Below are 11,942 nucleotides of genomic sequence, written 5' to 3'. Positions count from 1 at the left end.
CTCTCCCCCTCAAAACGACAGCTGTGACGCTAACGAGAGCTGGTGCAGTGTCGAGTAGCGCCACGGTAAGCGGTAATTGATGAAGGCAAAACGGAATGCAATACTCGGCACACCATACCAGTTATGACCAATAAAACATATTGTATATACCGTGCACACGCGTTGTCACTCATTTACTTGCGCATGTGGACGGGTTATAAAGCTCCCCAGTTCTTTGCTCACTCGTCACGTTTCACTACGGGGAGATGTGTGGATTACTTTTTTTTGTTACCTTGATTTTCAAGAAGCAAAAAAAAACTGGACTCCTGGATATTGAACCATGTCACGACCTCCTTCTTCTTACATAAGAGGTCGTGCGGACTAGCCCACTGGTCCCACGCCCTAGCTTGAGGAGTCTTTAATTCCACGCAACTGAAGTGTCGCACTGCTGTAGCACCATTAATAAGCATGCGTGTACCCATCGAAATAAACCAACCGGGTAGCCGGCCGACTCTCGGTACCGAATCCGGCACCTCCTGCAAGGGAAAGTGATGCGGGGCCACTTTGCGACCACCTTGGTGGAAATAATAATACGGAGCACCTGTACAGGAAATTTCGACATTAGATGGAACTATTTATAAATACTATATGCAGCTATATGCCGAGTTGACTAGCGGAACATGGGAGAGGCCTTTGTCCTGCAGTGGACGTAGTCAGGCTGATGATGACATGCAGCTATTGCAAGTTGTCACAAAGAATGCCTAGCTGCTCGACACGTTCGAGAAGCAGTGACACTGTCATGCATGCTACCATCTCTACACACAAGAAAACAGAAATTCGCTAGACACAGTGTAGCACTGACGTGTTGATCTTGAAGTCTTAGTTTAATCCTCTAAGGTTTCTTTCTCAAATGGGTGGAGCAATGAAATCTCGTCGGCACGGAGTTCACAGTGAGTGCATCCTTTCGTGATAACTCTGGAGAATGCTCACATAATTCTTAATTTTTTGCAATAGCTTGCCCACTTCGTTTAGTAGTTCTCTTCGGCATGATTTCAACGCTTTAATGCAGCTCGCTCGACCGCACACACAATGCCATGCTCTATCCATTGCACTAGTACACTGGTACGACGTTTTCGACAGCGCATTGGGTAGGGGAGGGGGTTGATTTATGCATCAAATTCTGCAAATTTACAAAAGGTATGCAGTTCTTCTGCAGATTTTAATGCTTGTGAAAGTGCGATGTAAATCAAATATTTGAGTATTAATTGGCACACCTGGAGATCGAACCGTAATAATGCGCAGGATCATGTCGTTATAGGTATACAATGATCATGTCTAGTTTAGCTCCTAATGATGATAATACTAGTATGCATAAAGATGCAGCTTCGCTTGTCAGTGCCACTTTCGGTGATGAGAAGGCATCGTGGTAGCCTTGCGCCTCTTCGTACTGCGTTCATGCAGAAATCCTGCGAGTGACTATGTTGGCCTGCGTAGGTTTGGACACACCCTTCACGCACGATGTGGACTGGTCACGCTGAATGGAACAGGTCCCTTGAGCAACTACGGTTTATCGCGCCATTATTGCGGCCTAATGGCAGGAACAGCAATATTTATTCATATATATATATATATATATATATATATATATATATATATATATATATATATATATATATATATATATATATATATATATATATATATATATATATATATATATATATATATATATATATGAAGAGTAAGATTGTAATAAGCTGTAAAAGTAATTTTCACAAGCTGAACGGGAAACAAATATGCCTGAACCTTATCCTTTAAAGGGGCCACAAACCACCCCTTGCACTTGGCAGAACAAACATTTTGAAATGAGTTGTACGCCTTCTAAAAATACATAGGCGAAATAATGTTTCGTAAAACTATAGTAGGACTGGAGATACAGCGATCGCTATATGTGCCCGACTCATTTCTCCTCAACTCACTTCACTGCACAGCGCCATTCACTGTGCTCCGCATTACGTCATGCTCCCACTGCATTACATCACCTCGCTTCAATGTTATGCGGTTTCCTTCCTTCATAACGTGGTGGTGCTGACGGTTGCTGCTGTCAACTCGTAGTTCCGGTTAGCTGCTTATCGCTGCGCTACAGCAGCTGAGCGGTCTGGTTCGGTGTCTCCACTCGGGGGAACAAAATGGCGCTACAAGCGCGCGCGGGTGAAGTTGCTGTTTTCTACCGGAAGTGACCGTGCGACCACTCGTTCGCTGTTGGTGGGCAATTGTTTGTTTTCTTTAGTTTGAAACAATGACTGTCTGTAGCGCTGAGAAGTGCTCAAGCTGACTAAGAAGGTCTTCAAGGAAGACATTTCACGAGAAGGTACCCCAATCAAGTTTTTTGCTCGCACTACTAGAAAATAGGCAGTTAGGTGTAATTGGGAATTGCCTGCATTTTTGCCAGATCCCCTACAAATTATTTCTAAGGGTAGGCTGAGCACAATCCTTGGCTCTCACCATATGTTGGCAATATAGCTTGCTACATCGCAGGCTTTTTGTGTAGGATTCTGCAGCAGTGGATCATTTGCGCAATGTGCCACTGGTGGAGCCCCAACAGCATCGGCATTGCATGAGTCAACAAATACGTTCAAGTTTCCTCACTAGCACAGGTGACACGAAGCATGCACTTATTACGGCATACTCTATTGGAAAACCCGGTGGCACTATCCCAGTGCCAGATATAATTATTGTACCAGTGTGGCAGGATGCTTGGAAGCTGGCACACTCGTATTGGGCCAAAATCAGGCTTCTCAATTGTTTTTGAAAATTGTGGTCATTACCTGATCGTAAACAAGCACTGCAACAAGAAAAAACACAAGAAAAGAAAAAGAATTATGAGCGAGTGAGGCTCGAACCCACGACGTTGAGGCACATAGCAATGCGAAGCTGACATGCTACCGCAGCTTGACAAGACAAGGTGAAACAGCAACTTCACGCTCCGCTTATAGCCTTTATGTGCACACACGGCTGTAATATTTGGCTCAACAGTTCGTAGCAATGGCGGCTTTTTGCAGGATGTATTTTTTTAACAAGCCAAAGGGGTGCTTCATGACCAGCATTAAGTATAAGAATGTGTCAGCATCTACACGGTGACCGAGAAATACTGCAATGCCATTTGTCAGACGCACTTATATGGGTCCAATGGACAGAATCAAATAATTGTTTTGGCTTAACATCCACAAAACAACATTGGCCACATGCAAGCTATGAGGATGACGAAGCATATATGCACTATACAGAAGCCAGAAAGGGAAAGGAGAATGCTCTGCAATGCAGTTTTAAAAAGGCCAACCTGCTGCTTTCTTTGTCGGTGCATTACGACCTCTGCCTTCACGTCGCGACAATACGATCATGAGGGACGCTGTAGTGTCGGGCTTTGGAAACTTTGACCACCTGGGCTTCTTTAATATTATGCGCCTAAATCTAAGTACACAGGCTCCCAGCATCTTTACCTCCATCGAGAATGTGACAGAGATTCGAACCCGCGACCTTTGTCAGCGCAGTAGAGCATTATAACCACTGCGGAAGATAAGCCCCCCCCCCCCAAAAAAAAAAACATTCAAGCATAAAGGACACAATTTCTTGCTTTTCTGATCTGGAATTAATGCTTACGCGAAGCCACAACCTTCGAATCGGCGGCAGTTCTCCATTTGAAGAGCATTTCCCGCTCAGCATTCTCCAGAAATCCCCGCGAATTTTCCTGCAAGCAAATTCGCAAGAAACATGCGTCGAAGAGGCCCCAAGCGACGCGATCGCGCTAAACGCTGCCAAAGGATGCAAGTACCACGAACATGCCCAACACTTGAACGTTGTAGTACGTCAGGTAGTTTATTTTCGAAAAAAAAAAAAACTCGGGAGCTTTCGCTAAATAGAGAAAAGTTTAGGCGTAACGGTCATATATCACACACATTGCACGAACGGCCAAACTCCAACCAACGCCTCGTTGCTCCAACGAAAGTTAACCCACACTCAAACCTGACGCCGGCAGCCTCCACTAAAGCACAGACCCGACGACCTTTATTTTCGGCCGCCCTGATGTCTGGGTCTTCGCGTAGTAATCGCTTTCTCGCCGTTTCCGTGGCCTTCGCTCGTCGAGCGCATTCCGGATCGGCACGCTGCAGCCGGATCGGCCGAGTAGGGCGGGTGCCTTCTGAGCCAGCGATTTCCCTCCCGTTTCGCAGCACGTTGAGCCTCGTGATAAGCGGCCACTTCTTCGGCGGTTCGCACTTTTGCGGGTTACCCACCCCATGTCTTGCCGAGGCACGATCGGGCGCACTCCCTGATACCATAGAGTTTTATACAATAATACTGTATGAAACTCTATGCCCTGATACACTCGGCGACTTACCAGTGCTGTCAGAGAACGGCTGCATGAGCCACCAGAGAAGACCTATCTACACAACCGATTTCAAGTCACCCGCCTCAGTCGCGCGCGCGAAGCATTTTTATTTTTAAATCTTCGGAGTTGCCTAGCTCGGACTAATAAAACATCGCTTACTACAAAACTAAAGAATGAGAAGCCGTCCATGGAAAAAAAACTTTGCACTTATTTATATTTTTGTTTTCTTGCACAGTACCGCGTTTGAAACGTTTTCCCGCGCGCCTGTTTCGCCTGTTCGCGCAGTAAAAACAAAATTACGCGTTTGCGTACCGATGATGAGCGGTGCAAACCACGTTGTTCGCAGGGTTTTGTAACACCGGGTTTTGTAAAATGCAACAAAAGGCGGCTACCTCCGAGCTCGGCGGAGTCGGTGCCTCGAATCAAGGCTGACGCTTTGCGGATTTCTAAGCGCAACAAACTTCATCTGACAAGGCGAGGCTGACAGTTTCGCATTAGCAGAATTTTGTTTTTTATCTAAGTGCGCAGTTGCTGCAACGGAGTGCCGCGACAAGCACAACGAAGCCGGTTAGTCTCCCGTTTTCCTACATTGTGGTTGAACTTGCCAGCGTGTGGTCACGGGCTGGCCGTCGCTCGCACTCTGCTTCCCTAATGACTGGGTCCTGGCGCCGCATCCGTTGGTACGCAGTAATCCGTTCTCGCACACGCCTAGCATAATCGGGATCGTCGACGCCGCTTGTTCTCGAGAGCTCTGGCTGCATATTCGGGGTCGGCCTGTCGTTGCCGTTGCCTCTCCCGCATAGCGGCGAGTCTTGCCTCGCAAAACGCGGCCTCCTCCTCGGGAGTGCGTACCTTCTTGTGGCGACCCATGGCAGCAACCGTTTCGACACGGCGCGCACAAACACGCACGGTTCGACATGACGTCACACCACTTGCGCAAGGCGAAAGATTGCCAGGCAACAACGCACCGAAGTATTTTTCGATAGGGTCAGACATTGCGACTTGCTCAAACACCTTTGCTGTTTGAGCTGTTTGAGCTAGCTAGATGCTTTTTGAATTATGCCTTTCAACCAATAACACTTGGTGTTATAAACAATACATGATATGTCGATTACATATATGGAGCCATAAAAAATGGCAGCATATCCACGGAGTGAATGATGGATAGTGGGGCGAAGCATCCGTTCGTCCATTCGTTCTTGCATCCGTCCATCCATGCGTGCGTCTGTGTGGCCGCCTGTGCGTGCGTCTGTTCGTGCGTCCGCACGTTCATCTGTGCGTCCGTCCCTGCTTTTGTCCATGCATCCGCTCCTGCGTCCATCCGTCCGTGCAGCCATCCGTACGTCCGTCCATGCATCTGTCAGTGTGTCCGTTCGTCCACCTATTTAACACTCAAAGTACCACCATCTCGCATCTTTTCATGATATATTCCTCATATAGAAGCGCCCTCTTCCAGCGGACATTCCAAGGACTGAACGAGAGGAGGCACACGCACACTTTCTTACCGCTTGCGCTTCGTGTCTACTTCCCACCTTTAACCACCTCGAGTTCATGGTATATACTAGTTCACTGTATTCATGGCACTGCGGCCCAACCTCGCGAAACCTTTCTAAAACCTAGGAGGTTACGCCCAGCGAGTGTAACGTAGCAACCCTTTCTTGTCTTCTGTGCGTTGTTGAACAATAAAAAAATTTGCAGCGTGCTCGTTAACTAAAAGCCTAATTCTCCTGTCTCTCATTCCCCCTTAGCAGCCATTGGCATGTACATTGAGCACTATCTTTTATTATTCAACAACGCACAGAAGTAATCTCTCACCGGCACCACCTTGGAGGTAGAAATGTTATACTTGTTACGCAGTACTACAAAGCTACGAGGGACGAACTGGTGTCGCTGTTAGAAGCTTTAGCCCTAAAAAAATGGTAGCCATCACACACTCTGAAGGTGCATGACCAGCAAAGCTCCGTAAAATAATTTGTATCGGTTCATTTTAAATGAAGCACAAGCTCTCTTGAAATCTGCAAGTTGCACCTTTTCGCAGTGGTGTGTGGTTGGAGAAGTTTGCAGTCTTCAACAGCTTGCATAGCTTTTACACTATGCCGCAACTGGCAACCTATTTCAGCTGTAACAGAGTTTAGGACTCTGCATTCTCCCGTGTTGTGTGTACCTTCATATCTCGGGCTGTGGTATGCACCACATATAAATACACAGAAACTAAACTTCACTGTTATTAAGACTATAAAATGCTGCAAGAACCTCTGGAAAGCAGGAAATTTTGTGAATGCCAGTTTACATGCAGTAATTATATGCAATTATGCCCTCTGATCATATGTCATTTTGTTTGTACAGCTGCCGAAATTTTAAACAAGTGCATGCGAGGGGCAAATCATCTCTGCCACAGTACCTCAACACAGAGCAGATTTGCAAACAGGGCCTGGATAGGTGCACCGTTTTAAAGACGATAGTCTTTCTTGGGGACCTTAGACGCAAAATTTTTGGTATGTCTGTCTATTTGTCAGTCCACTCTTAACAACATCGAGTATTCGAAACGGCCGACCTCATCCGCATCGCCCACCTATGTTGCTCAAGCTTCATCGTTCATATTTGTGTGATTGTCGATTAAAAAGCAATTATTGCGCATATCTGGGGCACCATAACAACACGTATATATTCTGCATGTGCGCCTTTTACTAGAAAAAGCATACATAGGTCATTTTAAGGCCCGTAGCGCTTATCATGCTGCGCTGACCATGCTACGCTTGCACGGAAAGGCGGGTGTTTCCAGCGCTTTGCTAAAGCAACACGGTGGTGGCACCTACCCGTCGCCTTATGTTCTACACCTTATCACCTCTGAGACGAGCGCGCACACCCGTCTCAGAGCTACGCGCTTTGTTTTTGAAAAAAAACTGCCAGATGGCACTCATGTCTCACGTGTGACGTGGCTCGATGCGCTCGTTCGCCTCCGCTGCACGGTCGAGGCACTCTAACGCAGCACTCCAGAATACCATTCACCGATTTTCTTGAGCAGGACATAAAATAAATGTTTTCTTCACTCTCTCCACACTTAAGAGTATCGTCTTTCGACGACATTTGCAGGTTAAATGCAGATACGGGGCCAACTTTTCGTTTTATTTTTTTTTCGCTGTGAACAAGCTTTCCGTACAGGGGCCGAAATGTCTTGTTTTGTCTTCGTCTGTTCTTGATCACACATATTTCCATCCAACTATCGATGTCATGTTAGCGTTTGTTGCTTTGGACATGCCCTTCTCACAAAATGTAGACTGGTCACGCTGCACAAAACGGTTCCCTTGAAAAACTGCAGTTGATTGTGCCAGCAATGCAACCTGATCGCAGCATGATATAATGCATCTATAAACGTAATAATCATTAAAGCCCTATTTCACTAGTTGAACTGGGAACAAGTATGCCTGAACCCTAACCATTGAAAGTAAGGAGGCATCAGCATCTACAGGGTGACTGAAAATACTGCAATGCACCTTGTCAGACACAACCAATTAAGTCAAGTATACAATACGATTGTTGGGGTTTGATGTCCGAAAACCAGATAGTCATGAGGGACGTAGGAATGAAAGGGTACAGAAATTTCTGCCACATGTGGTCCTTTCACATATGCACCTAAATCTAAGTCAATGCTTCCTCTACAAAGATGACAGGCGCGTGAGCCAAAAATCTCTTGCCCCTGCCTTTTTCCTCGTTTCTATGGGGCATGGGGTGATTGGTAAATATACAGAGTTTGGAAAGCTCGAAGGTATTCCTCTGAAGTTAGCCACCATTTAGAAAACAAAGAATGTGTTGAATTTAGTTCATATGATACACCCTTAAAACGGCTCATTTTTCAAAGTGCGCCCACCGCATTGGCCAAGTGGTGGTGGGTGGTTTTTATGGAGCCTATGTTTGTGGTGGGGAGAACCTCAATATCAAAAAATCACGTTATCACAGCAGGCACTTTAAAGGCATTCTGGTGCATCACATGAGGCTGTGCTTTTATGTGACGGTGCCTGTAACCACAAGAGAAAAGTGGATGAATTAATAGATTAACTCGTCATGTTTTATGCATGCCGCATAAATCTAATGCCCCCTTGTCTCATACCCCAGACCTCATTATAACAAAGTTGCATCTTATACAAAAATAAATTTGTTATATCTAAACATTCGTTATGCAGGTTTATTCCTAACACTATATCTATGGCAAGACTATTTTTCATCTACTTCCTTATAACCTATAATTTGTTATATCCTGGATTGTTATATCGGGGTTTCAGTGTATCGCTTCTGCATAATAAAACTTCCTACAAGAAGTACCGCACGTAAAATTGTACAATGGACTGCTAAAATATATCGTAGGTGGTTAGTATTCGAGAAAAAAAGGCACACTTTCGCCCAAGAGCCGAAGCAATGAATGCGATCTAGCTTCGGCTTCTTAATGCTAAAGTTCTGCACGCTTCAGTCTAACACCGTGGAGAACCTAACGACCATCAATCACAGTTAAAAGGCGATCCTGCAATATTACTGAGAACAGCTGAGGCTCCACCCAGTACCACACAAGTACCTTTCGGCCGTGGATTCTGCGGGGTTGGCACCATACAGACACACAAACATCCACAGATTACATACGTATTACCCAACAGAATACGAATACATATGCCAGCGGAGTGAGAGCACACTGACACCGAACCACAGCACATGGGAATGCACAGCTAGCACCGAAGGGTAGGAAGAGATTATCAGCAGATTTATGTGAAAGGCAGTGCAGTCCAGTCCTGCACTCGGAGACCAGCTGAGGCTAGTCAAGAGGGATGAAAGGATTGCAAGGCAGGATTGTGGGTTGAAAGAATGGCAAAATTAATTTTATCGAAAAAAGAGCAAGAAATCTGACACAACACCATGCAATCTACCGATAGATGCGAGCTTCCGACTCATTTATTTGCTAATTATTTGCTGAAAAGGACCATTGCAAGCAAGTGTGTGCTCGCAGAATCGCCACTTTTCCTTAGGCTGTGTCAATGTAAAACGCGAGAAGACTATTTCAATATACAATCGTCTGTAGGAACAGGTTGCATTGGAAAGGTCACAGCACTGTCATAAGTTCAAAGCCTCCAGATCTTGAAACCTCCATGAGCACAGTGCGCTATCACTGACGATGACAAGTGCGGGCTCTCGATTAACTGTGGCAGGGCCTTTTTCTCTCCTTCTTCATTAAAGGTGAGCTTGCTGTCAGTCTGCACTCATCATCACCATCTGTGATGCCATCACCATTTCAATATTCCTCCATTCGACTGCTGGTCCGTGTTGGATATTCCAAGACTAGAGGCGTTGCTGAAAGAAGCCAGAAGTCTGAATGAGCTACGCTGCAAAGGTGTTGTAGAAGAATTGATAGCTGAGCATGTTGGTGATAGTTCTTTAATATCTTGAAGGCAGTGTATAAACGACACAGGCAAGAAAAGAGTTCTTCACTAGCAGCTAAATATCTTTACATTGAAGCAGACTTAATAGCTGACAACAGGCTATTGCATGTGAGGACTTAGCGCACATCATCTGGAGGAACCACTCTGAATCTGATAAACTAAAAAACATGAAAACTCTCATCCCTTCCACGTGAACAGCCACACAAAAAAAAGATTGATATGGTGAGAAACGAAGTGATCAGTGCATCAGCTCTCCCTCCATAGCGTGGCATGATAATGAGGTTCGGGACCACAGCAACCTTTTTTGTGGCTGCTCACATGAAAGTTATTGGAATTTTCCATGCCTGGTATTCGTTTCCAGGATTAAAAATGGTGCCTTCTGACCTCACATGTAAAGTGGCCACTTTTGCGACAGGTCGTCAGTATTTAAGTGTGCTTGTATATTTATTATCATTTATTTCAGAAGTTCAGTACTGCTGTAATACTTCTTTTTGTCTGTGTCATTTCTGAACTGTTGTCAAAGTTTTCAGATGCAAAGGTGCTGTCAAAGCTGGCAGACTGGTACAAGAGCGTACACAGTCCAAGAGAGAGTAATTAATAATAATTTCTGGAGTTTCACTAGCTAAACCATAATACAATTAGGAGGCACGCCATAGTGGAGTGCTCCAGATACTTCGACCACCTGCGGTTCTCGAATGTGCGACTAGATCCAAGTAAACGGGCCTCCAGCTAGCCTCCATTGAAAATGCAACTGTTTGCAGCCACGATTGAACCTGCAATTTTCGGGTCAGCAGCCGGGCCTCATAACCAGTGTGGGTGGGACGACTAATACGAAGGGGCATTTCATGGCACTGAGAGAAAGAAATTGCTGCCACATCCGCAGTGAAATTCGAAAACAATTTTGCGAATCCCAGCAAACACTTCAATTCAGCAAGTGTAGTACTTTCTGCTAAAGACTAACCTTGGATATGCACAGTTATCGTAGAATTTGTAGAATTTGTGCATGTATCCCGCATAATGACACACTAACTAAATAGTGCACGCAAGAGGCATTCTTCAACTCGCGTGACAATCCCAGCTTTATGAAACAACTTTAGCTTCACCACTGACTGTAACAATAACAGCACATTTGGAATACCATTACGACTTACCACGAAGACACAGATAAACTGAATAACTATTAGCCATGAAATCGACCTAGAGGTGGCAGCGAAGTCGCCGTGTTAGTGCAGATACAGTCGATTCTTGATAATTCATCAACAAGTCACAGCAGAATAAAAAGGTGAAGTAGTGTAATATTATAGGGCCCCTGCTCAGCCCTTGCTTGCTCTGCAATACTACAGCACAAGATGCAAAGGCGTCGCATAGGAGACCCGCACCGCGAAGAGCCCACAAGAAAAATCATCACAGAGTAAATTTTGGCAAAATTTCACTATGTTATAACATTACCTCGTAACATTTTCATTCTCCCGTAAGAAAAAATTTAGTGCTTACTGTTGTGGCGAAAAATTTCGCCTTGCTTGGTTTTCCCAGCGTGCAGCGAGAGTGACCACTACCAAATGTGAGCAGGCTCACCCCCCCCCCCCCCCCCATTACTTTTCTCTTTTCACCCCCCCCCCCCCCCCGGCTGGTACGCCTATGACCATGCATGTGCTTCCCTTCAAACATTTGCTCCTTGAAGCCCTGAGGTGCTTATTTCTCATATTTAGACTGTTGGGAATATAAACACGCAAACTTTTAAATAGTAGTGAGAAAGCAGCACATATTTTCTGATAGGGAAGTGCAAAAAGTATGAATTAACCAAATGATTAAGTTTGAATTAGGAGGTTTTTAAATACATTGAAAGAATAGAGGGCAACAAAAAAATTTTGTTTTGTTAGAATGAACCAAAAGTATGAATTATCAGAGTTAGAATTATTGCGAGTCTACTGTATATTGCTCGCAGTGTGTGTGGAAGTACATGGGGCTGCTGGTTTTATATCATCATTCTGCGCTCCATAGGTCTTGAAAACATTTCAATTTTCAAGGGGAGGTATTGTTTGGCTCCGCAACACCACACATACAGCACTAAGCCAGAGATTAGCTTTCATTCCACTACAGAGGAGGCCCAACATCACCAATGGGGGCTTTTCAGGTGTTGGAACTTCAAGGCA

The 11,942-nt window shown here is 45.1% G+C and overlaps 1 protein-coding gene across 1 annotated transcript in view; it reads right to left on the bottom strand.

Annotated features, from left to right (window-relative positions):
* Positions 1 to 9,276: 9,276 nt before the first annotated feature.
* Positions 9,277 to 11,942, bottom strand: part of LOC119187342 (uncharacterized) — a 253,981-nt gene continuing 251,315 nt past the window's right edge. The window contains exon 5 of the mRNA XM_075871922.1: positions 9,277 to 9,700. The gene's annotated coding sequence lies outside the window, so the exon portion shown is untranslated. The remainder of the gene's footprint in view (positions 9,701 to 11,942) is intronic.

This window comes from Rhipicephalus microplus, chromosome 8 (assembly GCF_043290135.1).
Source record: "Rhipicephalus microplus isolate Deutch F79 chromosome 8, USDA_Rmic, whole genome shotgun sequence".
Lineage (NCBI taxonomy): Eukaryota > Metazoa > Arthropoda > Arachnida > Ixodida > Ixodidae > Rhipicephalus > Rhipicephalus microplus.
This window is presented reverse-complemented; position numbering and strand designations above follow the sequence as displayed.